The 25,767-nt window shown below is 34.9% G+C and overlaps 2 pseudogenes; both read right to left on the bottom strand.

The window, feature by feature from the left end:
• Window positions 1–2,005: 2,005 nt before the first annotated feature.
• LOC100796342 (40S ribosomal protein S6-like) lies at window positions 2,006–10,917 on the bottom strand (annotated as a pseudogene).
• Window positions 10,914–25,767, bottom strand: LOC102666342 (G-type lectin S-receptor-like serine/threonine-protein kinase RLK1; annotated as a pseudogene).

The raw sequence follows: 25,767 nt of genomic DNA, 5'->3' as shown, positions 1-25,767 counted from the left end.
AGGGAGGAAAAATACAAAGGATGGGAAAATGTGTGGATGGGAGATGGGTGTCGGGATTTAGATGGAGAAGAGAATGGTTTGAGTGGGAGAAACAAAGAGTGGAGGAGTTTTTGCATGAGATCAATAATGCTAATATTTGTGGACAAGGTGGTGACCAATGGATTTGGTGTGTGGACTCATCAAACAAATTCACCGTCAAATTCACTTACATTGCCTTGCATGATAGGAGGATCGGATCACATGAAGTGTATGAATTTAAATTCCTTTGGCAAATCAAAATTTCACAAAGGGTCTCGCTTTTTATTTGGAGGGTCTTGCATGATAGGTTACCTACAAAGATAACCTTTATAAGAGGCACATCCAAATTCAAGAAGAGAGTCTAACATGTATTTTGTGCAATCAAGTTAATGAAGGTATATCTCATGTTCTTTTCTTGTGTAAAATGGCACAAACAATTTGGTGGAAATGGTACAGGTTATTGGGCATCCACACTGTAGCCCCTGAAAAGGCTATTGATCATTTTAGGCATATCTCACTAGGATTACAAGGGGAGAAACCTAAATTATGGTGGGCAGTTGGATGGAGTTCTATCGTGTGGAACTTAATGGTATCACAGAAATAAGTTAATCTTTGAAGGGCAAGCGTCTGATTTGTAGAAGATATGACACAAGATTCTGTTTGATTTATGAGCATGGTTGAAGGCATACCAGAGCCATTTTGATACTTCTTATCAACAATGGCAAATTGATCCAGGTATTTGCCTAACTGTTTGTTGATGAGCTGCGGGCTGGAAGTCTTACACTAGTATAGGATTCGTATCTTTTCTTATGCAAATGCACTTGTATAGTTCAAGATTCCTTTTCTATTGTGTATAGAATGCCCTGCATCTATTCCTGCATGCACTCCCGAGAGCTAGTTACGTGCCTGGTCTTCCTTTCTCAGAGGTAATAATCTGTTGTTCATAGCTCTCGGATTCTATGTTCTTTTATATTTCTCATTTGCTGTATTACTTTGTGCACCCCTGGTGTTGTTATATAAATGCTTATTGCAGATTTAAAAAAAAAAAACAAAACCTCTAATCACATTTATGAGATATATACCATATCATTTTTTTTTTTACGGATATACCATATCATATTTGTACACCTCAAAAACAAAGTTAAATTTTGCTCTATGTAGAACGCTCAAACTCTTATTAAAATATTGGCACTCGTGTCAGCTCTTTAGTTCATCCAATAATTATGTTCCATTATATAGATGTAGTTCATCCAATAATTATGTTCCATTATATAGATGTAGTTAGTTACTCCTTCTAGTCTTAAATATAAGAAAATAATTTATATTTTTCTTAACTATAAATATAAAAAAATTTAAATTAATTTTATTTTATTTAATATTATTATCTAATTCATTAAAAAAATATTAATGTTATTATCTCTAAAATACTTTTTTATTTAATTGAGCTGATAATTTTAATAACTCTTATTTTTTATATCAAATTTTAACAAAGAATAAATTAAAGAAAATATTTTTAATTAAAATTAATCCAATTAAATGTGATTAGAAAGTTAACGTGACTTTTTTCTTTCTTTGGTCAGTACATGGATGATTGATAGTGCACGACTGTAGAATCTTGTTCGCCAATTAAAAAGAAATACATGATCCAAAATCTTATTCTACTAAACTCGGATTCGGTAGAGTAAATAAAAATTGTTAAACAAAGACATGCAATGAATAACAATCTCAACACACTGTTTTACAATATAGAAGACGACAATTGTATTAAGATTAAAATTCAATATTGATTTCACAATTTTCTTAACCGTACGAAAAAGTCATGCCTCTACTAATAAATCCGTGAATTAACAGCTTCATAATACAGTTCCTCTTTAGTGTTTAACAATGTATCAGGACTTTTAAGGGGAAAAACAAGAAAAAACAGATAAGAAAACCAGAACTCAACACAATCAAAACAAAAGACAAACAAGCAGGCAGTTTTCCCAACAAGATAACTGAAACAACTGGTTTTTGTTCATACTAATCACTGAATAGATAAAATGAAGAGTGTATATTCAAGTTTACAAATACCGACAAAAATTCAAGCAAGCAAAATACACTACCAAAACTATGATGAGGGTTAAAGTTCACCATATCTGTGAGAGCAGCTGGCCTATGCAGTGGCAGATTGCTTAGCAACACTGGAAAGCTTGGATCTCCTCTTTGCCAAACTCTCACTGCGGAGTTCCCTCTGCTCCTTCAATCTGGAGGCAAGAAGTTTCTGGTACTCTGCTGCCTCAGATTTTGCCTTTGCAATTCTCTTCTTCTTATCAGCAATTCTTGCCCGCTTCCTTTGCAGTGTCAGTGGAGTGATGAGTCGCTGAATCTTTGGAGCTTTGCTCACCTTTTTCCCTGCAACCAAAAATCCATCACTGAGACTTGAATTCATAATATGAACTGATCCAATTTTAATTGGATATCAAAGAGGTAACATCACATTTTGATTAAAGCGACTCTTCAATTCAAATGGATTTTGGTCGTAATTTGAAGTGTCATAAATATCCATGATTTTGCTTTTAAATTTGAATTGACAGGAGGCTGTTTCTTAACAGAGCATGGGATAAACTGTTGTTTCCCAAGGAACGAAGTCTCAAGCAGCATAATGATCATTTTTTATGACAGTAATAACTTCTGATACACCCTGTTGGAAATAAGGCTTTTTATGTTTAGGAAAAGTATTTAGAAATATTGGAGACTTTGAATAGAAACTTGATAGGAAGGAGAATTCTTTATGGAGGAGAGAACTTTATATTTTTGCTTGATACAAATGTGTAGGATTACATCTCTATTTATACTACTCTAAGGAGAACTCTAGACACACTAATTCTAGAGAGTTCTCAACTCTAGAGATCCAAAGAGTATTCTAGAGAATATTACAACTATAAGAAATATCTAGACACTCCAAACACTACAAGAATTCTCTAGAAACATGACCCATAATTACTTAAGCCCAATATAACTAAGTCCAAGGAACCAAATAATTAATTTGGGCCCAAATCAAGTTTATATTTCAACATCCCCCCTTAAACTTGATTTGTGACTCCAAGCATACTCCTTAGCTTCACGAAAGTTTCCAACTTGAGTGGCTTTGTGAAAATGTCGGCAGCTTGATCTTGAGACATCACATACTTTGTGAAAATGTCGGCAGCTTTGTCAATGTGCTTACTTTTTCCATGAAAGACTGGATTCTTTGCCAAAGCGAGTGCTGATTTATTGTCAACACATATTTCCATAGGTTCTTCTTGTGGCATTTTTATCTCTTTCAACAAGTTCCTTAGCCAAATTGCATGACAAACGCATGATGTGGCAGCGACATACTCGGCTTCACAAGTTGATAGTGTAACTATTGGTTGCTTCTTTGACATCCAAGTGAAAGCAGTATCTCCCATAAAGAACACAAAACTAGTAGTGCTATTTCTATCATTCAAGTCTCCACTCCAATCGCTATCACTATAGCCAACAATGTTATAATTGTCAGAAGAGTAATAGTGCAAGCCAAAGTTTGTTGTACCTTTAATGTATCGAAGGATTCTCTTTGCCGCCTTGAAGTGAGTTGTGGTTGGAGCTTCCATGTAGCGACTTACTACTCCTACAGCATAGAGAATATCCGGCCTTGTACATGTCAAGTAACGTAAACTTCCAATCAAACTTTTATAAAGAGTTGGATCCACATTCGCTCCTTTTTCATGCTTGCTCAACTTGCTGCCACATTCCATCGGGGTGCCAACTGGATTGGCGTCATCCATCTTGAACTTCTTAAGGACTTCTTTGGCATAGCCTTCTTGGGTGATGAAAATTCCTTTTTCTTCTTGTTTTACTTCGATGCCGAGATAATATGCCATGAGCCCCATATCCGTCATCTCAAATTCATTTGACATATCTTTCTTGAACTCTTCGAACATGCTTGGATTGTTCCTTGTAAAGATCAAGTCATCTACATACAAACACACAATCAAAATATATCCACTTTGCGCTTTGATATAGAGTGCATGCTCATATGGACACTTGATGAAATTCTTGTCTAGAAAGTACTTGTCGATTCGAACATTCCAAGCTCTCGGTGCTTGCTTGAGACCGTACAACGCCTTCTTCAACTTCAAGACTTTTTCTTCTTGCCCTTTTACTTCATAGCCCAGTGGTTGCTCAATATAGACTTCTTCTTCGAGAAAACCATTCAAGAAGGCTGACTTCACATCCATTTGATAGATCTTCCATTTATTTTGGGCTGCCAAAGAAATGATCAGTCTAATAGTTTCAAGACGAGCAACAGGAGCAAATACCTCATCATAGTCAATTCCTTGTCTTTGACTATAGCCTTTAGCCACCAATCTTGCTTTGTATCTCTCCACTTCTCCTTTAGCATTCTTCTTTGCCTTGTACACCCATCTTACTCCAATTGCTTTGTGTCCTCGTGGAAGTGTAGTAAGTTCCCACGTATCATTCTTCATGATTGACTTGATTTCTTCGTCCATGGCGTCTTTCCACTTTATGTTTTCCGCCGCTTCTTGATAGCTTAGAGGCTCACAATCACCAAAAAGACAAAAGAGGTTAATGTCGTTTAGGTTTTTGGTTACCTCATAAATCTCTTCAATGCTCCTTAGTCGCGATGTCCTCTCACTTGAACTTGTTTCATCCAGCCTTGGTGTCGGTGAGGCAGGTGGTGTAATATGTTCCTCTATGATTGGTTGTTCAATTTCATCATCTTCTTCAAAATAAGGAAGAAAATCATACTTATCTTCTTGAACACTCCAATCCCAACAATCTTCTTCGTCGAACTCCACGTCGCGACTTATGACGATCTTTCTACTATTTGGATTATAGAGCTTGTACCCCTTGGATCTTGAGTCGTAACCCACAAACACGTACTTCTCACTTTTATCATCGAGCTTTGTCCTCTTTTCGTCTGGAACATGGGTATAGGCAATGCTTCCAAACACTTTGAGGTGAGAGATCCCGGGCTTCCTTCACTCCATGCTTCTTGTGGTGTCTTCTCATGCACGCTTCTTGTTGGAGAACGATTTGTTAGGTAAACTGCACATGCCACTGCTTCAGCCCAAAACTCCTTCGGCATCTTCTTGCTCTTGAGCATGCTTCGCACCATGTTAAGTATGGTCCAGTTCTTTCTCTCTGCTACTCCATTTTGTTGTGGCGATCTTGGCACTGTCAGTGGGCGACGGATTCCATGGTCTTCACAATATTTTTTGAACTTATTTGAAGTGAACTCTCTTCCTCGATCAGATCTCATGGCCTTGATGGAAAGACCACTTTCTTTCTCCACGAGGGCTTTGAACTTCTTAAAGTTTTCAAACACTTTGATTTCTCCTTCAAGAACTAAACCCAGGTTTTTCTGGAATAATCATCAATAAAGAGGAGAAAGTACTTGTTCTTACCAAATGAATTGGGTTTGATTGGTCCACAGACATCGGTGTGTATGAGCTCTAGCGGCTTTGTTGCTCTTGTTGTTGATTCCTTTGGAAAACTTTTACGAAATTGCTTCCAATTAGACATCCTTCGCAAAGTTGGTCTGGGTGGTTGATGCTAGGCAAGCCTCTCACCATCTCCTTCTTCGCTAAACGTTCTAGACCGTCGAAGTTGAGGTGCCCGAACCGTAGATGCCATAGCCACGAAGAGTCGGTATAGCAAGCCTTGAGACACTTTGCCACATCATTTTGAATGTTCAAGAGGAACATTCTATTCTTTGACATAGGCACCTTAGCAATCAAGTTATGTCTACAATCTCTTAAGAAAAGACTATGTTCTTTCAAATGGATGTCATAGCCTTTCTCTAATAATTGTCCCAAGCTCAAAATATTATTCTTCATGTTAGGCACATAGTAGACATTGGATATGAATTGATGACTCTCATTCTTCAAACGTATGAGAATTTTACCTTTGCCTTTGACTGGTATCTTTGAGTCGTCTCCAAATGAGACATCGCCAGTTGCTGCTTCATTGATTTCCACGAACATGCTTTTATCGCCGCACATGTGGTTGCTTGCGCCGGTGTCGAGGTACCACTTGTTTCTTTTCTCTTCAAATTTGTTTGGCACGCGAGTAGCAAAGTTTCTTCTTCTTTGCCTTTTTCATCTACAAAGTTAGCTTTCTCTTCAACCTTCTTCGAGAATCTACACTCGGATGCATAATGACCAATCTTGTTGCAATTGAAGCACTTGATTTGTGATTTGTCATACCTCGACCATGAATTTCCTCTTCCACGACCTCTTGTTACCTGTGGATTCCAACTTCTTTCTCCATTGTTGAATTTGTTGGAGTGGTTGTTGTAACCACCTCTTCCTTCTCCTCCATGTCCTCGTCCACGTCCACGATCTTGGCCGCGACCTCGTCCTCTTTGGCTCTTGTAATTTTCATAGTTTGCTTCCTTTACGTTGAGTTGTAGTAGTTGCTCTGTAGCCTCCTTTTGTTTAATTTTTCTCTTTTGTTTTTCTTCGTATGCTTGTAAGGAACCCATGAGTTGCTCAATAGTCATGGTCTTTAAATCCTTGTTTTCTTCAATGTTGGTAACAATGAAGTCAAAACTTGGATTTAAAGTTCGAAGTATTTTTTCCATGACCTTCACCTCATCAACATCTTCACCATTTCTTTTAAGTTGATTGACTACGGCCAATACTCGAGAAAAATAATCAGAAATTGACTCGGACTCCTCCATAAACAAATGCTCAAAGTCACCTCTAAGAGTTTGAAGACGAATCTTTTTTACCTGCTCAACTCCTTTGTTGCAAGTTTGAAGCTTATCCCATGCTTCTTTGGCCGTCGTTGCGTTGGATATCTTCTCAAATGTATCTTCATCCACCGATTGATAAATGAGAAAGAGAGCTTTCTTGTCTCTCTTTCTTGACTCCTTCAACGTCTCCTTTACACCTTGGCTTAGCGAGGCTTCATCTTGCTCCTCGAAGCCATTCTCTACGATATCCCACACATCTTGAGCTCCTAGTAGCGCCTTCATCTTGATACTCCAATTATCATAGTTGTTCTTTGTGAGCATCGGCATTTGGAAAGGAAAACCTCCATTCGCCATCTTTTGAGGATCTTGAAGCTCTGATACCACTTTGTTGGAAATAAGGCTTTTTATGTTTAGGAAAAGTGTTTAGGAATATTGGAGACTTTGAATAGAAACTTGATAGGAAGGAGAATTCTTTATGGAGGAGAGAACTTTGTATTTTTGCTTGATACAAATGTGTAGGATTACATCTCTATTTATACTACTCTAAGGAGAACTCTAGACACACTAATTCTAGAGAGTTCTCAACTCTAGAGATCCAAAGAGTATTCTAGAGAATATTACAACTATAAGAAATATCTAGACACTCCAAACACTACAAGAATTCTCTAGAAACATGACCCATAATTACTTAAGCCCAAAATAACTAAGTCCAAGGAACCAAATAATTAATTTGGGCCCAAATCAAGTTTATATTTCAACACACCCAAAGACTGAAGAAACATTCCCGAAAAAACATTACATGTCCAGCTCTTTCTTGATGCATGGACACGAAAAAAACAACACTAATGCAAATGTACCCCAGATGAAAAAATAAATTAGCCCTCTCAATGGTATGACTATCCAACTTCGGGACTAGATAAAAACTGGCTTATAGGCAAGATGATTATGACAAATGAAACAAAAAGATCTAGACAGATGAGTTACAGACAGGTTACAAAATATGAATGGTTCAACTCATTTTCTCATTATAAAATATCCATCCCCCCCCCCCTCTATTTAATGGCTAGCACAATGAACTTTACCAGCTTTTGTTGTGAAGGATCAACGGTATGTGTTGACATAATTCCTCACATCATCTTCCTTAGACAGGTTGAACAGCTTACGGATTTTGGACACTCTCTTTGGACCCCTCATTCTTGGCTTTTCAACATCAGTCAGCCCTGGTAAATCATTTTCTCCCTTCTTCACAATTACCAAGTTCAGAACAGAGAGATCTGGGCTGACAATGCACCCAGGAACAGACTTCCTCCTACGCTCTCCATTGTGCCTTCCGTACCCACAGAAGCAAGGAGTTCCTGTTCACACAATCAGTGCAAAGAGAATTAAAAATACCTCTCAGGACCATCTTCAAAAGGAATAAAGTCATAGAATAAAAAGACATGCATCTGCCAGAAAAAGTCATTATATCAGTTAAAAGAATTATGCAACAAGTTCTTAAACAAAGGCAGTGCACATATTGTGGATGACAACCACAATTTACATAGCCACTTCTAATGCACAACAAAAGGGCTGCACAAATGCTACAGCTGATGCCACATTATAATATGTTAAATGCACACAAATAAAAAAATTGAAGCTTCATTAGTCATTACAGTTCTACCTCTGTGGAGCAAAAGACGAACATGGCCAGGTGTTAGCACCCCCTGCTTCATTGGGAATCCTTGTTTGCCACAACCACCAGTGATTTTGAAGACATATCCTTTAAACTCCTGTTAGTAGCAGAATTTTAAAGTTGACAAGATCAATAATTATCAATGCTCCTCAACAGATATCGAAACAGGTATTTGAATGTTCTGATCTATAGAGCATACCTCACCGAGAGCATCTCCGCTGACCTCCTGTGAAATCCTCTTGTCCCAAAAGGCCCGTCTGCAATTTCACATAGAATATTATATCAGGAAAATAAGTCACACAGCCCGATAATTATCACATGAAACAGAAGCAACTAGGTTGTATAACAGAAAAATTAAACTCCTATGAATATCGAGTCTGCTTTCATTTTCATTTCAGCACTAAAGGTTGACCAGTGCTTAAACCAACAAAATTTATGGTAGTTGGTCCAATCAACGCTTCTGTTAGAAAGGTAATACAGGCAAGAGTTCAGGAGAGGGTAAACCCAGTAAAACCAACACTGCAAGTAGGGGTGGGTAAGTGAGCCCGTCCACCCCGTGTAAGGTCCGCCCGCATAAGTCCGCATTGGCAGCGGACTGGGCCAGTCTGCCTCGCTTCTTACACGGACTAAATAAATTGGTCCGTCCCGCCCTGCGGACCCTGCGGGTCAAACGGGCCGGTCCGCGGGCCTAATTTTAAAAGAATTTCAATTTTAATAAAAATACAATACAATGAAATTAAGTTCAATACAAATATAAATAAAATCTCAATAATTAGTCAATTACATCAATAAAATAAATATTGTCTTAACAAAATAAAATCCAAACAATAAATCTAAAATATGAAATTTAAACATCTTCAACAACAAATGATTCCATATTTGAAGTAGCTTGAGCCTTCTCCATCTCTGATGTGAGCTATTTTTTATAATAAAAATATATTGAAATATCTTTAAAAATATTTATTTAACAATTATTTTTTGCGATAAGAATTGATATTTTTATTATTTATGGCTTACATATATGAAAATGATAGATTAAAAGAGAAAAAGATAGAGAAAATATCAAAAATGAAGATTTTTAACATGTTATCACTTATCTTTTTTATCTTAATCTTTTATTTCTATTATCTTTTATTTATCTTATCTTATCCATTTTTACCTTTATCATCTTTTAATTTAAATCTTTTATTTTTATCTTTAAATCTTTATTTTATCTAATATATTTCTTTATGTATTGTTTTAAAAGAAGAGTTTAAAGTGAAAAAGAGAAAATCAAACCTAATATAATTGGGTAAAGGTCACATAAATCAAACCTAATGCGGGCTGCGGGCAACCCACGGACCCCGCGGACCAAACCCACATAGTCTGCGGGTTAAGCGGGGTGGGCCCAAAAATATGACATAACCATGAACCGTTTAAAAAAATTGGTCCGTAACCCGCACGGACCGCGGGCTCCGTGGGCCTGTTCATGGGCCTGGACCCGTTTATCCACCCCTAACTGCAAGCAGGATGCATGCTGCAGAAACTAATGAGGGTGTTTCCAATAATCACAGTTGAGGATGATGACAGTCACAAGGATCAGAGCCAACGTGAGGTCCAAGGACAGGAATGCATGCATCAACATTTCCTTTTCCCGATGTTCTATGTGTTACCTTTATAGATTCGGACAAAACTAAGATGCAATTCCTTATAAGCTTTCAGTACTATTCTCCAATTCGAATCAGAGTTTCCCCTTAATAAACTATACTAACCTTTAATTCAAACCTTTATTACACTAATAACAAGGTGAAACTCTAATTCTAATTGGCTAACAGCATCAAGAGCACATAAAGAATTGCATCAAAGTGACAGTTTGGAACCACAGTGGACCATGTTGAAAAAAACATGGTAGCCTTAAAGCTATTCTTTGGTGTGGTGGGAAGTCGGTGGGACACCATGGTTTTTGAGTCCTTACCGCCAATCCAAACACACTGTAAAAGTATATCCTTCCTTTTCCTTTGTGCGTATCAAATTCATTAGCAGAAAGAAAACACAGTTCAAGGATGTCCCATTAAACCCACTTCCTCTTCAACACTTTTCTTAAGTTTCTAAGATACAATCAATTATACCCATAGCTAGAAGAAAACTCATCACAAAACAGTTTCATAAGCATTGTTCGATAGAAAGCTACCATAGCTCACTAACTACAGAAAACAACTCTAAGAAACTTTTAATTGAACTTAACAACTTTCTAGCTGAAATTACCATTGAAACGAAGCGTTTAACACGAAGAAAAACAACACACGCACCACATAACATTTGAAAAACCAAAATGAAGACAAAAAAACTGAAGGAATTACAGCTTCAGATCGTCATTGATCTCGAGCTTCTTCTGGCAGCTGTGGTTGGATTTGCAATGTTGAACTGCACAAAATAAAATTGCGGAAATTGATAACCCAACGCAACATGAATTAATCGAAGCGATACGATAAAAAGAAAAACTAGGGTTTGGGAATGAAACCTTCATGGTGTAGTCTCTTCCTGCAAGAAAAACGAAGAAACGAACGATAACTCTGTTGAGAGCTTCAACTCTGTTGAGAGATTCAACACTTGGAACATGCACGTGAAATGAACTAGGGTTTTACCCTACTTCGCGGAGTTTTGGGCACCGGAAACTGCAATGACAGTGGAGTTGTTTTGGGTGAGAAAAAAAATAGAAAGTTAGGGTGGGGACTGTGGCTAAACGTGGAGAGGGGAAGAAAACGAAAAAGGTATGCGAAAATGGAACTATGGGTAATCAAGTAATTGCAAACATTTGGTAGTACCAATAGAATTTTTTGATAGTGGCAATAGTAGTCCCATTTCTTATGACATTGTTTTAAAAGATACTTTGTCCGGGTCAAAATTAATCTCGCTCGTGGTGTATGGTTGCCGTTGATCCAAGAAAATTATGTAAACGGTGAAAATCGAACATGGGCTCTCTCGTTAAATTTAGTTGGGAAAAATGTTTTTTATTTTCATTTTCTAAAAACGGTTTTTATTTTTAAATTTTAGATAGAAAAGCTTTCAGTTTTAAAAAATAAAAATATTGAAAAATATATAGTTTAACTATTTTCAATATAGTAACAAAACTATTTTTAATAAAATTGTGAAATTTTTTTTATAAATATAAATTTTAAATAATAAGAATATATTTATGTTTTTTCATAATAAATAAATTTATAAAATATATCCTCAATAATATTAAGTTCAAGATTTAAATATATTTTTTTGTGCCCAAATTTTTTTCATATTTTTAATAATCTATGAAAAAATGCATTTATAGTATATATCCTCATAATATTAAATTCAAGGCTTTGATATATTTTTGGTGCCTCAAAATTTTTTAAATTTTGTATTTGGTGAAGTGAGAAAAGTACCAAGAAGGGGGTTGATTTGGTGTTTTGAAAAACTTTTATGACTTTTTTATTAGTTGGAAAATATTCCTAATGATTATTTAGAAGAAACTACTATAGCTTAAAAAATTGTTTGGAGCTCAAAATATAAATTCAAGTTGCTAAGAATGAAAATGCAACAATTCTATTAAAATAAACCCTTTTATTTCAAAGATGGGTATTCAACAAAAACCTTTTGATCAAAACCAAATTGTTTATGTTGTTTAAGATGTAGAGTAACAAATTTAATGTTCTTAATTAAAACCAGATTTTAGAGTTATGCAAAAGCAAAAAAGAAAGAGATGGAGAAGAAGAGTGCACAAATATTCTTATACTAGTTCACCCTAACCTTGGATTACATCTCATCCTTATCCTTTAAGATGAATTTCCACGAACACAACCAGTTCATAACTGCATCAGCAACCACTGGATTTCACAACCTTGCCAGCTTCCCATTGGACTTTCAACCTAGTTTTTGCCAAACCATCGCCACCATTGGATTTTACTCTTACTAGATAATTCTGGGTTTTACAGAATATGGGTATGTGCTTCTACTACACAGAGAATAAATTTTCTACTCACAAGAGGAATTATACTCAGGAGTCTCACTTATAACTAAAGTTATTACAAGTTATAGAGCTCGATACAAAAGTGGGTCACTCTCACAAAGAGGGTTGAAGCTAGAACACAAAATTTCTCACAAAGAGATTTTGTTCAAGATGTTGTAGAAATGGAGTGCTTTAACTTAGTTCTTCATAGCATTCGAAAATGCCTTAAAAGACTTCAAATAGACCATTGGAGAGGGCTCCGCACAACTGTCATACTTATGTAATAAGAAGAATCATTTCCCAACTATAATGATGTGATAGCTGTCAAAAACATTTTGAGGTTCCATTATGAGGAACCATTTTGAAGAACCTTTTTGATGGTCATTCTAAAAAACCATCACAATATTTATTCTGATGTTTTACTTAGAATGAATCTATGCTAGATGAATTCCTTTGATGAATTTTAGATTGATGTTTCATTCTAATGTAGTGTGACTTCATTACTTTTAACACTTCTTCATATCTTCAAGCATTCTAAAGTTGATTATTTCATAAAGACTCAGTAGAAATTATAATTGCTGGTGTGTTAGTGTTCTATCCAAGGTCAGACTGAGTATTATTGTTCAGTACTTTATCTTGAGGCTTCTTACCAGTGTTTTCCATGGACAACTATAGCTTTCAACAAACTTGCATCTTCTCATGCAGATAGATCTTACTTTATGATGTGCCCTCAATAATTGTGGCAGCATATGGAAATTGAAGAACTTTGAAACAACAATCTGGTCAAATTGTTCAAGTGATGCATTCTGAGTCTTTTTGAACTATTCTGATATTCAAGAAATCAGAGTCTTGGTCTTTATCATTATGATGTTGACTTAGAAGGTTAAGTGCTCCATTAGTTTTGAAGTTGAAATGCCAAATATTGATGACACCAATGGGTGGTAATGACTACTAAATGCATTCTTGACGATAGATGCCTATATACAGCACATGTGTTTGGTCCCTGAGCCCATCTTTCATTTTCGTCTGATACACCATCTACAGAGATAGAGTGAGAGTTTGGAAGAACCAAAACAAAGCAACTCTTTCATGACAATGACTGGAGGTATATTCTGATTCTAATTTCTGTATTTGTTAATGACTTGTGTTTCATTTTTGTTGTTTGTAACATCAAGATCAGCGGGACTTGTGGTATATAAAACAATATTATGCCTAATTCCTTATATGATCTTTAAACAACTTAATATATAATTTTAATCAAATTATAAATGTTGTGACAAATCCATAATTAATCAAAATTATAAAGATCACTTAAACATAAAACTTTATTATATGAGAATAAATAGTATTTTGCATTTCAAAATCAAGATATAATACAATGATGAATAAAATTCCCACATATAATTTCATAATTGAAACATAATATTATGCATTTGATTTCATATATATATCCATGGAATAAAATTTTTTCAGAATATATTCATGCATAAAATAAATCAAAACACAATAAATTGCAAAGGTAAATAGAAATACATAAGAATATAATAAATGAAAAACAAGTAAATATCAAGGAACTTGTAATGATCTAGTGGTTTGTGCAAATTCTAGTAACTTGTTGGTTGTGTGTTCAAAACCTAATTAGTGCAAAAATGGTGCATTTTCCTTTTTTATAGAACAAAAATACTATTCATCATCTTCAACCCCTGCTTCCTTTGGTTTTCTTTTAAATAAATAAATAAATAATAAAAATAAGATTAGGTCATTAGAACTCTCACTATATAAAAGAACTCTTAACCCTAGAGCAGTTCTACAAAACATTATGTTCTTTTTTCTTGGACTTTCAAGAACCCTAACAAAGCAACCGGATGAGGAGCTTTGGAGAGCACCAGAAATACCACCATTGCTAACAGAGAATGTAGAAGCAAATGACTTTGGTGTTTTGATGATGATCATGATGCAAATGATCCAAATGCGCTTTTCAAGTTTAAATTCAAGACAATGATTCAAGAATACAAGTCACAACATCAAGATGATCACTAGTATGTGAGGAATGGAATTCCTATTTGATATAGCAAAAGGTTTGGCCAAGTAATTTAAGTTAAAAAGTGTTTTTCAAGAGACTTACTCTCTGGTAATCGATTACCAGAGGATGTAATCGATTACCAGTGGCCAAAAATGATTTACAACAGCTACTAAATATTTGAATTCAAATTTTAGACTATGTAATCGAGTACACAATATTGGTAATCGATTACCAGCAGTTAATAAACGTTTTAATTCAAATTTTTAAACCTGTAATCGATTACACAAATCTTGTAATCGATTACCAAAGGAGAATTTCAGAAAATAACTTCCAAGAGTCACATCTATTCAAATGGTTTATGAATGGCCATTAAAGGTCTATTTATATGTGACTTGGAAACACAAATTGTGAGAGAGTTTTCATTGCCCAAAAAGTTTTATCCTCTCAAAAGATTAAGAGAGTTTTTTTGAATTGAAATGTCTTATCCTCTCAAAGATTCCTTGGTCAAACACTTGCATATTCAATAAGGAATTGTGATTGATCTTCATTGTACAATCTATCTCTTTCAAGAGAGATTTCTTCTTCTCTTCTTCTTACTTCTGAAAAGGGATTAAGAGACCGAGGGTCTCTTGTTGTAAAAGAATTCTGAACACAAAGGAAGGATTGTCCTTGTGTGTTCAGAACTTGTAAAACGATTTTACAAGAGAGTGGAAAATCTCCAGTGGGTTGCTTGAGGACTGGACGTAGGCACAGGAAGTGGCCGAACCAGTATAAATCAAGTTTGCATTTCTCTCTTCCCATAAACTTCTTTTATTTATTGCTATTTATCTTTGGCTTGAAAGAAGTTTATTTTAAATTGTCTTTTGAGTAATTCATGTTAAGGGTGCATTGTTAATCTAAAAAAAGAGAGTGAAATTTTAATTGGGGAATAGTTCTTGTTATCTTAATTCAACCCCCCCCCCCCCTTCTTAAGATAACTGAGGCCATTTGTCTAACAAGTGGTATCAGAGCAGGTTTCTTGTATAAAGTTTAAAAACTTGAAGAATAGATATGGCCTCATCCAACTTTCCATTTCTTGAGGGAAATTCTATTAATAGGCCTCTTATGTTCAATGGCGAGGGTTATCACTATTGGATAACCCAAATGCAGATCCTTATTGAAGCCATAGATTTAAATATATGGGAAGCCATTGAAGTTGGTCCTTTTATTCCTACAAAGGTAGTGGGAAATGCAACTATAGAAAAACCAAGAGAAGAATGGAATAATGATGAAAGAAGAAAGGTTCAATACAATTTAAAGGCCAAAAATATAATCACTTCTGCATTAGGCATGGATGAATTTTTTAGAGTCTCAAATTGTAAAAATGCAAAAGAAATGTGGGATACATTGCAAGTAACCTATGAAGGCACAATTGATGTCAAGAGATCTAGAATAAACACTCTCACACATGAATATGAACTATTCAAAATGTTTCAATATGAGACCATAGAAGATATGCAGAAGAGATTTACTCGTATAGTTAATCATCTTGCATCATTGGGAAAAATATTTCCTAATGAAGATCTTATTAACAAAGTGTTGATATGTTTAAGCAGGCAATGGCAACCAAAAGTAACAGCAATTGCAGAATCAAGAGATCTCACTAATATGTCTCTTGCCACTCTCTTTGGAAAACTTCGAGAACATGAAATGGAACTTATGAGACTCCATCAACATGAAAAGAATGATATAAAGAGAAAAGGAATAACACTCAGAGCTTCATCATCTTTTATTCAAGAAGAAAGTGACAAAGAGGACTTTACTTAAACAGAAGAAGAAGATGATGATTTCAGACTCTTTGTGAAAAGGTTCAATCAATTTCTGAGAAACAAAAGAAATAAAAGAGAATCAAACATCAATACAAAGAAGAAAGAAGAAGACTCCTCTTTAGCCCCAACATGCTATGAAAGCAATCAACCTGGGCACATGAGATTCGATTATCTTGTCTTTGAAAGAAGAATTGAAAAATCTGACAAGAGGAATCTCAAAGAAAAGAAAGCATAAATCACTTGAGAAGAAAATGACAAAAATTCTTCAAGTGATTCAGAAAAATAAAATCATAAATCTGGGTATCATGATGAAAGACTATGAAAACAGAGAAGAGCAAAAGCGATACATTGATAACAATTTCTCCAAACACATGGCATGCATCAAAGTTTATTCATAATGAATATGTGATTTATGGAGACAACAAACAAAGGTCACTTGATCAACAAGCCCAACAAGTAATATCAAATGATACCAACAGGTCACTTGTCTTTGATTGATTACTTTGATGATTTTTGTCTAACCTTTGATGATTTTTGTCTATTGTTAACTTTTGATTGAGTTTTGATGCTTGTTTACTCCTTAAATATTTAATTTTCATTAATATTTTTGATTGATAGTTATGTTGATTGTCTTTGATTATGCTTTGATGATTGCTTTTGTTTGATTGTGTTTAATTATAAATATTTGATTGGTGTGTGTTAATTGTTTGATTAATACTTGTTTGAATGAATTAAATACATATTAGTGATGATGATTGATAGTGTTAGATGTATTTAGCATAGACATAGGTAATTTTTTTTTAGGAACTAGCCTAGTTTATGCTTTGGTAATCGATTACCATCCAGTGTAATCGATTACACAAGAACAGGCAGCCTGTAATCGATTACAAAATCCTGTAATCGATTACCAGAAGGCTTATTACTCTTGTAATCGATTACCAAGCCTTGTAATCGATTACAACTCATCCTCGTCTATAAATACCTACGAAACCAGTGTTGCTACGCAGCCAAAGCTTCTCCTCGTGCCTCCTCCATCCCTAAATCTTCAAACCTTCATATCTTCCTCAAATCTTCACCAAAACACGTCCCGTATATCCCAATCTTCCTCTCTTTCACTCCTCTTTCACTTCCACCGATTGAAATTCACTAAAACTTCATCAAATGGCAGAACCATCGAAGAAGAGAAAGGGATCATCCTCCACCGCCGCTGCTGCTGCCCATCGCCGCCACGGACCATCCGAAGCACCCATAGCACCTATTCATCCCTCTTTGACATCTCCAAGATCATCCACTTTATTTTCATCCGATGATCAGCGTCTACGGTAACTTTCTCAATTTTCTTCTAGGATCATCTTAGACCCTAAATACCTAGACGTAGATTTCTTTAATGATGAAATGTTTGATTGCTATCAAGTGTTTCAAAATTCTGGCTTGGTTGGTTTCATGTCCTTAAAATTGCCACATTATCCTGAACTTGTAAAGGTCTTCTACTGCAATTTAAAAATTCAGGATGGCATTATTTCTTCTGAGGTGCATGGTATTCCCATAATCATTGATCAATCATTGTTCTTTTCTTTAACTCATTTACCCAGTCAAGGTGCACCTTTTGAGGGCACCATTGTTGATGACTGGAAATTTGATTATTCTAGTCATGATGCTCGCTGTATGGTCTGCAATGACCAGGCTGAAATGACCGGTAGATTGCTGGCCGGGTCATTAACATTTGATAATCGCATCATGCACTATATAATTGTTAGAATTTTTCTTCCCCAGTCTTCAAATTTGGCACAAGCCTCTGAGGAGGATTTGATTCTGATGTGGGCTTTCCTTACCGGTTGTCAGATCGACTGGGCTCACTTGGTTCGGTACCGAATGCATAAGACATTACGGGCCAATGCACCTCTCCCTTACCCTCAATTGATAACTTTATTTTTGCGTCATTTTCAAATTCCGCTTGATGATGAACCATTTGTTCAAGTCAAGCGTTCCTTTACAATTGGTGTTGGTGCAGTGACTTCCTTTGGATACCGTAAGGATCGGAATGGTCAATGGCTGAAGAAAGACGCACTCCCTCCTCAAGATGAGCGTACTCCTTCACCTCCTCCTCAGCGAGATGATTCAGCCCTCATGACTGAAGTTCTTTCTGAGTTACGGGGTCTTCGTTCTTATGTTGGTGAACGTTTCGACTCACTGGATACTCGTTTTGCCGAAATGGATATTCGCCTCACACAGCTTGAAGAAGATGTGAGTTACATTTGTCAGAGTTTCGATCTTCCACCACCACCTCCACCTTCTTAGAATTTAGTTTATAATTCTATGTTTCTTATAAGCCGTGTATTTTGGCTATGATATTTAGATTCTTGTTTTCAGTACTTTATTTATCTTTCAGTATTTGGGTTTTAGACTTTTATGCTTTAACTCTATGTGTTATGAACTGATTGGATTCTGTTTTTGGTTATGTCTTATTTATGATTTTGGTTGGTTATGATTTATAATTTGTCATTGATCTTTGTCCACTTCATTATTATATCTGTTTTGATTCCCACGTACTTTGGCTTTTTGATGTTGCCAAAGGGGGAGAAAAATGGGGTGTAGAGAAGCTTAGAAAAAGCTTAGAAATCAAGTGATCATCAATTCCAAAACATAGGGGGAGTGAACGCCAATTTTATACATTTACATTGTTTGCTTGTATCTTGATTTCAGGACTTATATTGTCATCATCAAAAAGGGGGAGATTGTAGAAGCAAATGAATTTGGTGTTTTGATGATGATCATGATGATTTGATGCAAATGATGCAAATGTGCTTTTCAAGTTTAAATTCAAGACAATGATTCAAGAATACAAGCCACAACATCAAGATGATCACTAGTATGTCAGGAATGGAATTCCTATTTGATATAGCAAAAGGTTTGGCCAAGTAATTTAAGTTAAAAAGTGTTTTTCAAGAGATTTACTCTCTGGTAATCGATTACCAGAGGATGTAATCGATTCCCAGTGGCCAAAAATGATTTACAACAGCTACTAAATATTTGAATTCAAATTTTAGACTGTGTAATTGATTACACAATATTGGTAATCGATTACCAGCAGTTAATAAACGTTTTAATTCAAATTTTTAAACCTGTAATCGATTACACAAATCCTGTAATCGATTACCAAAGGAAAATTTTAGAAAATAACTTCCAAGAGTCACATCTATTCAAATGATTTATGAATGGCCATTAAAGGTCTATTTATATGTGACTTGGAAACATGAATTGTGAGAGAGTTTTCATTGCCCAAAAAGTTTTATCCTCTCAAAAGATTAAGAGACTTTTTTTGAATTGAAATGTCTTATCCTCTCAAAGATTCCTTGGTCAAACACTTGCATATTCAATAAGGAATTGTGATTGATCTTCATTGTACAATCTATCTCTTTCAAGAGAGATTTCTTCTTCTCTTCTTCTTACTTCTGAAAAGGGATTAAGAGACCGAGGGTCTCTTGTTGTAAAAGAATTCTGAACACAAAGGAAGGATTGTCCTTGTGTGTTCAGAACTTGTAAAAGGATTTTACGAGAGAGTGAAAAATCTTGAGTGGGTTTCTTGAGGACTGGACGTAGGCACAGGAAGTGGCCGAACCAGTATAAATCAAGTTTGCATTTCTCTCTTTCCTTAAACTTCTTTTATTTATTGCTATTTATCTTTGGCTTGAAAGAAGTTTATTTTGAATTGTCTTTTGAGTAATTCATGTTAAGGGTGCATTGTTAATCTAAAAAGAGAGAGTGAAATTTTAATTGGGGAATAGTTCTTGTTATCTTAATTCAACCCACCCTTCTTAAGATAACTGAGGCCATTTGTCTAACAGAGAATGCTTGAGCGACTACCTCGAGGTAAATTATGAGTTACTCATGCTTGGGGATTAGAATGAACATGTGTAGGGATTCCTAGAAGATCAATTTTTGGGTTATTTTGGGTTGTTTTATGAAATGTAATTTTGTTCTTATATTTTAAATCACGGATTTATTGTGTTTGACGGACTAATTGGTATCCTGATGCAAAATTATTGTGAAATTGATGTGTTCCTCTATTGAGTGGGAATCCTAAAAAATTGGGCTTTTTTCTAATTGATGAATTAAGCAAGGAGGAATTTACCATAAGGGGAATGACCTCTTTCTGTTCCTCTATTGTATAATTTCTTTAGATACTCATAACATTTTCTCTTTTTTTGCCAAGGATATATTCTATCAAATTGTACTTTATTTCTGAAATAATTCTAAAAAAAAATTGTGATTAATTTCCGTGATGATGGTGCAGTGCTCGAAATCAAGCTGTTGTTTCTAATTGTTGGTTGAATTTTCATGATATATATATATATATATATATATATATATATATATATATATATTTATATTAAACTTACACTAATATTTTAATATATTTATATTAATGTTTTTAGTACATTTAATTACTTACATATATATAATATTTATCTAATGATATGTTTATTATTATCGTTATTATTAATTATATATATATATATATATATATATATGTATGTATGTATATATTTAGTATTACATGTATTTGTATAGTGGGGTGTTATATATATTTGATGCATGTAAATATATTTATAAGCTTTGAAGTTAGATATATCTTATTATTATAATACATGTTTATCTATTTGTTAAGTATATTTTGTAGTTAATTAATTGTGGGATGTTAAATTATGGACATGGGATATAGTTGTGAAAAAGTGAGTAGTTAATATTTGATGTGATATTACTCATGTTGTGAATTGTGAATTATATAATAACCCGACTAGTGTTTATCTTGGAAAAAATGTTTATGTGCGAAGTGCTGAAAGAAAATTGTAGGTTCCAAGTTAGGAACCTAAAGTGTGAAATTGGGGGCAATGTGTTAAACATGTTTGAAACACAAGTGTGAGGTCATGGGTATTGTATAATTCATGAGCAGTGTATGCATGCAAAAGTTATTTTTAGGGGTTGGACCTAAATCAGGAAGGTGAGACCTTAATGGATTTTTGGAAGTCTAGGCCTTGGGGGTAAAGACACTTAGTTTGAGTGCTCCTTTAAACCTATGTTGATTCCATATGATTTGAGCAATCTTGCAAAATAGAATGACCCTGACTGGTCACTTTATGATTTTACTTTGTGAGAGTTATCTGACATACCCATTGTGTAGCGTGTCTTGTTATGTACTTCCAAGCGCGCTTGTGTGATTTTTCACTGACAAGGTACCACATTGCATATATGCTTGAGTCTCAGTATAATTGTTGCATAACGCTTGTGAATTGTTTATTATGAAATTGGTGAGTGTTGTTATGTCTTGACTCGAGTGTGTGATTAATGTGTAATGTGTTTAATGATTGAAAGATGAATTTTAAATGATAAAGTGATAAAGTAATGTGGATTGTATTAAGCTATGTTATAAATAATTGTATAATGTATTTTGCTAATGTTTTTGTTTATCCGTATTTTATTTAGAAATGTGATAACTCACTCCCTGTGTGTGTTTGTGTTGATTGCCATTTTGTTTCAGGTAAGGCAGCATATGATGAGTTCCATGATGAAAATGGAAAGGCTTAGCCTGTGCCAAGGAAATGCTCTGATAAATGTGACATCGGAACATAGGATTTTATTTCATATGTTATAATTTCATCAATAATATAGTTGTTTTATGTTTTCCACTTAAGTGCGACTTCTCTTCGGAATGGGCGACCTTGTTTTGAATCGAGATAATTTTATCATTTATTTAAACAAGTTCTATTATGATTTCACTAAGTGAATGTGAAAATTTTTACCCTTTTGAAATGTTTTTATTTAAATGTGTTTTAAAACTTTTAATCAATTCCGCATTTTTATTCCTTTTATTATTAGTATATATGTGTGTGTGTCACACAACACACCATAATTATAGACATCCACTTCGGCTGTGATAGGCATATTTTTAAACCATCCAAGTGCCCCATACCCTTTTGTTCCCCTTATGGCAGTGTTGGTTCTGCTTTGATCCATCTTCAAGAGCTTGGCCAATCCAAAGTCAGAAATTCTTGCATTATGATACTCATCAAGGAGTATGTTTTGTGGCTTTATGTCACAATGGATAATTTGAGTGATGCACTCTTCATGCAAATATGCAAGTCCTCTAGCAACCCCAAATGCAATCTCTAACCTTAGTTTCCAATCAGGTTTCATGTAACATCCCATTTTTTTCATAAATAAATTTAAAAAGTTTTTTAGTAAAAATAATAAAAATAAATAAATAGAGTAAATAATAGGTCTTAAATGCCCCTAGCTATAAGTAGCAATATGCTAGGTTTTTCAGACTGACTCATCAGCCTCATATGTCTCTCATTTTCGTTTTTCCCCTTCTCCTCTCAAAACCCTTTCTTTTTCCGTAGCTCACTAAACCTATCTCATAAAAACAACGATTTTGGACTCATTCACCGTTGGATCGTCGTGAAATTTAAACACCAGGTTCACAACCCAATTCCGAGAATTCTCACCGGTTGGAATTTCAAAATCATGTATGAGCTTATAGGAAAACCCTTCGCATTGTAGCCTTTTAATTTCCCGCAGATACCCAAAACTGTCTCGGTAAAACTATGATCCCGGTTTCTTTAACCGTTGGATTTTCATGAAATTTGGATATGTTGTTAGAAACCCAATTGTGAACACTTCCACCGTTGGGATTTGTGAGATAATATTCGTGGATGGAGAAAAAGGAATTTCATGAAGACAGTACAAGTGAAGGTTTCAATCTCTTCTACGTCTCTCTGACGTTTGGGAATTCTATCAGAGCAGTCGGAGGAATAACTGAAGGAATCTCAGGGAACCACTAGTGATGCTGCTATCGCTGGCTGAAGACACGTGAGTCCGCTCAGAGGTAAAGGATGAGTTATTCACAATTGGAGATTAGTGAGAACATGTGTAGGGATCCTTAGAAATATCAATTGGAATGAGTTTTGGGGTGTTTTTGCAATTTTCATTTTATCCTTATAATTATTACAGTGAATTATATATGTTTGACAGACCAATTATTGTGAAATTGATATGCTATTGTGTTGAGCGTGAATTCTATAAATCGAGCATTTTTCTAATTAATATGAATTGATGAAATACAGTAAGGAAAAATTTAGAGAGAGATATTGATTTTGTATTTTTTATTTTTCTTGCTTTTTTTAGGTTTTTATATATATAATTTAAAAAAAAAATAATATCATAATTGAAATTGACCAAAGTGTTCATATAATTATTTAGAATTTGTGCATTGAAAGCTTACTTTGATATTTGTGATTCAATATGATGTATGCTAGCTTATATATATAGAGGTAGTTATTTATATTAATAATTTATGTAAATAATATTGTAGAGTGTTATAGTATGATTCCAAAATTTATTAAGTGTTGGAGTTTCAGAATATTATGGTTAAATTTGATGAACATGTGTGTGTTGTACCTTATGAATATCATTAGGAATGTTATGAGATGGTTGATGTGATGTTATGAGATGTTAAAGTGTGGACATGATATTCGATTGTGAATAAGTGGATGTGTTTAACACTTGATGTTACATTAATTATATTGTGAGCTATGAATTATACAATAACCCGACCAGTGTTTATGCGCAGCGTTAAAGAGAAAGTATAGGTTCCTAGTTAGGAACCAGTGTTAAATTGTAGCGCAGTTGTGTTAAACATGTTTGAAACATGAGTGTGAGGTCGTGGTATTGTATAATTCATGAGTAGTGTTTACAAATGAAATATGTGATGAGTTATGGAATAATATGTTGCCTTGAGATTATAATATTGTTATTGAGATTAAGTAAAAGTGTAAAGTAGAACATGTGTTGAATTGTGAGATACGTGAAAACATGCGATGGTGGATGGTGACATTATGAGATGTGAAATTGTGAATGAGTTTTGGTTGTAAATAAGTGTGTGATTAACTCTTGATGTGACATTATTTGTGTTGTAAGCTGTGAATTGTACAATAACCCGACCAGTGTTATCATGAGAAAAGTGTAAATGCGCAGTGTTAAAGAGAAAGTGTAGGTTTCCTATTTAGGAACCAGTGTTAAAGAGAAAGTGTAGGTTTCCTATTTAGGAACCAGTGTTAAATTGTAGCGCAATATGTTGTACGTGTTTAACACACGAGTGTGAGGTCATGGGTATTGTATAATTCACGAACAGTGTCTGTGTGCTAAAATGATTTTAGGGGTTGGACCTGAATCAGGAGGGAGAGGCCCTGACGGACTCTTCGGAGTGTATGCCATGGGAGTCACTGGGTTTGAGTGCTCTTTTAAGCCTATGCTGATCCCATATGGTTGGAGCATTCTCGCAAAACATCGTGACCCTGACTGGTCTCCCTATGATATTACTTAGTGAGAGTGACCTGACAAACCCATTGTGTGGTGTGTCTTGTTATGTACTCCTAAGCGCCCCAGGGTGGTTTTTCACTGACATGGTACCACATTACATATAGGCTTGAGTCTTAGCATAACTGTCTCATGCACTTGCTAATTGTTTATTATGAAATTGATGTGTTATTATGTCTTGATTAGAGCGTGTGATTCTTGTGTAATGTGATTGATGATTGAAAAGTGAACTTTGAATGACAAAGTGGTGGAATTACGTGAATTACGTGTAACTAAGTTTTATTTGGTTTATATGATATGTATATCTAGTTGTCTTGCTTCTCTATTAGTTAGGAATGTGATAACTCACTCCCCGCGTGTTATTTGTGTTTGGATCCTGTGATGATCTTGAACTTTGTGTTCGGGGGAGCAGATGACTAGGTGAATTGCTTTAAGGTACCATGTGCTGAAGGACGTCGGGACACAACACTCTGATAGGATGTGGCATTGGGGTATAGGATTTTATAGATGGCCTTGTTTGAGCCGAAGTGAATTTATTATTTATTTAGAAAAGTTTTATGATGATGTTAGAAAGGTGAATGTGAGCCTCCTACCCTCTTGAAAGGCTTGTATTTAAATATGTGTTAAAAACTTGAATTAAGTTTATTTTTTTTAATTATTTCTATTAGTACATATATGTGTGGGGTAGAGGGTGTCACATTTCACCTTTTTGAAAAGAAGACTTGCCAAAGTGCCATTGCTCATGTAGTCATAAACCAACAATCTTTCTACTTCAACCTCACAAATAACCAATCAACCGAACCAAGTTCTTGTGATGAGTGAGACCAATGACTTGTAACTCATTCTTGAACTCCTTCTCAACCTGTTGGAAAAGCAAATTGTTCAGTTTTTTCACTGCTATTGGAATAGCTGAGCCTATGTTTATCACTCTTTCATAAACAACACCAAAAGACCCTCTTCCTAGCTCTTTTTGGAAACCATTGGTAGCTCTTTGAAGCTCTTTATAATTGAAGCAATGCAAATTAGTTTCAAGGGCCTTTTCACTTTTGCTAATTCCTCTAAGCTTCTTCTTGTACTGAAAAATGAAGAAAAAGATCCTACATAAGGCTCCAATTAATATGACATTGAGAAATGTAGAGCAGCCAAAAGCCACCCAAGCAACCACACTTTGTGACACCCTTTACCCAT

Source organism: Glycine max, chromosome 3 (genome assembly GCF_000004515.6).
Source record: "Glycine max cultivar Williams 82 chromosome 3, Glycine_max_v4.0, whole genome shotgun sequence".
NCBI lineage: Eukaryota > Viridiplantae > Streptophyta > Magnoliopsida > Fabales > Fabaceae > Glycine > Glycine max.
Note: the sequence above shows the minus strand (reverse complement) of the source record. Positions and strands in the feature narration are given on the sequence as shown.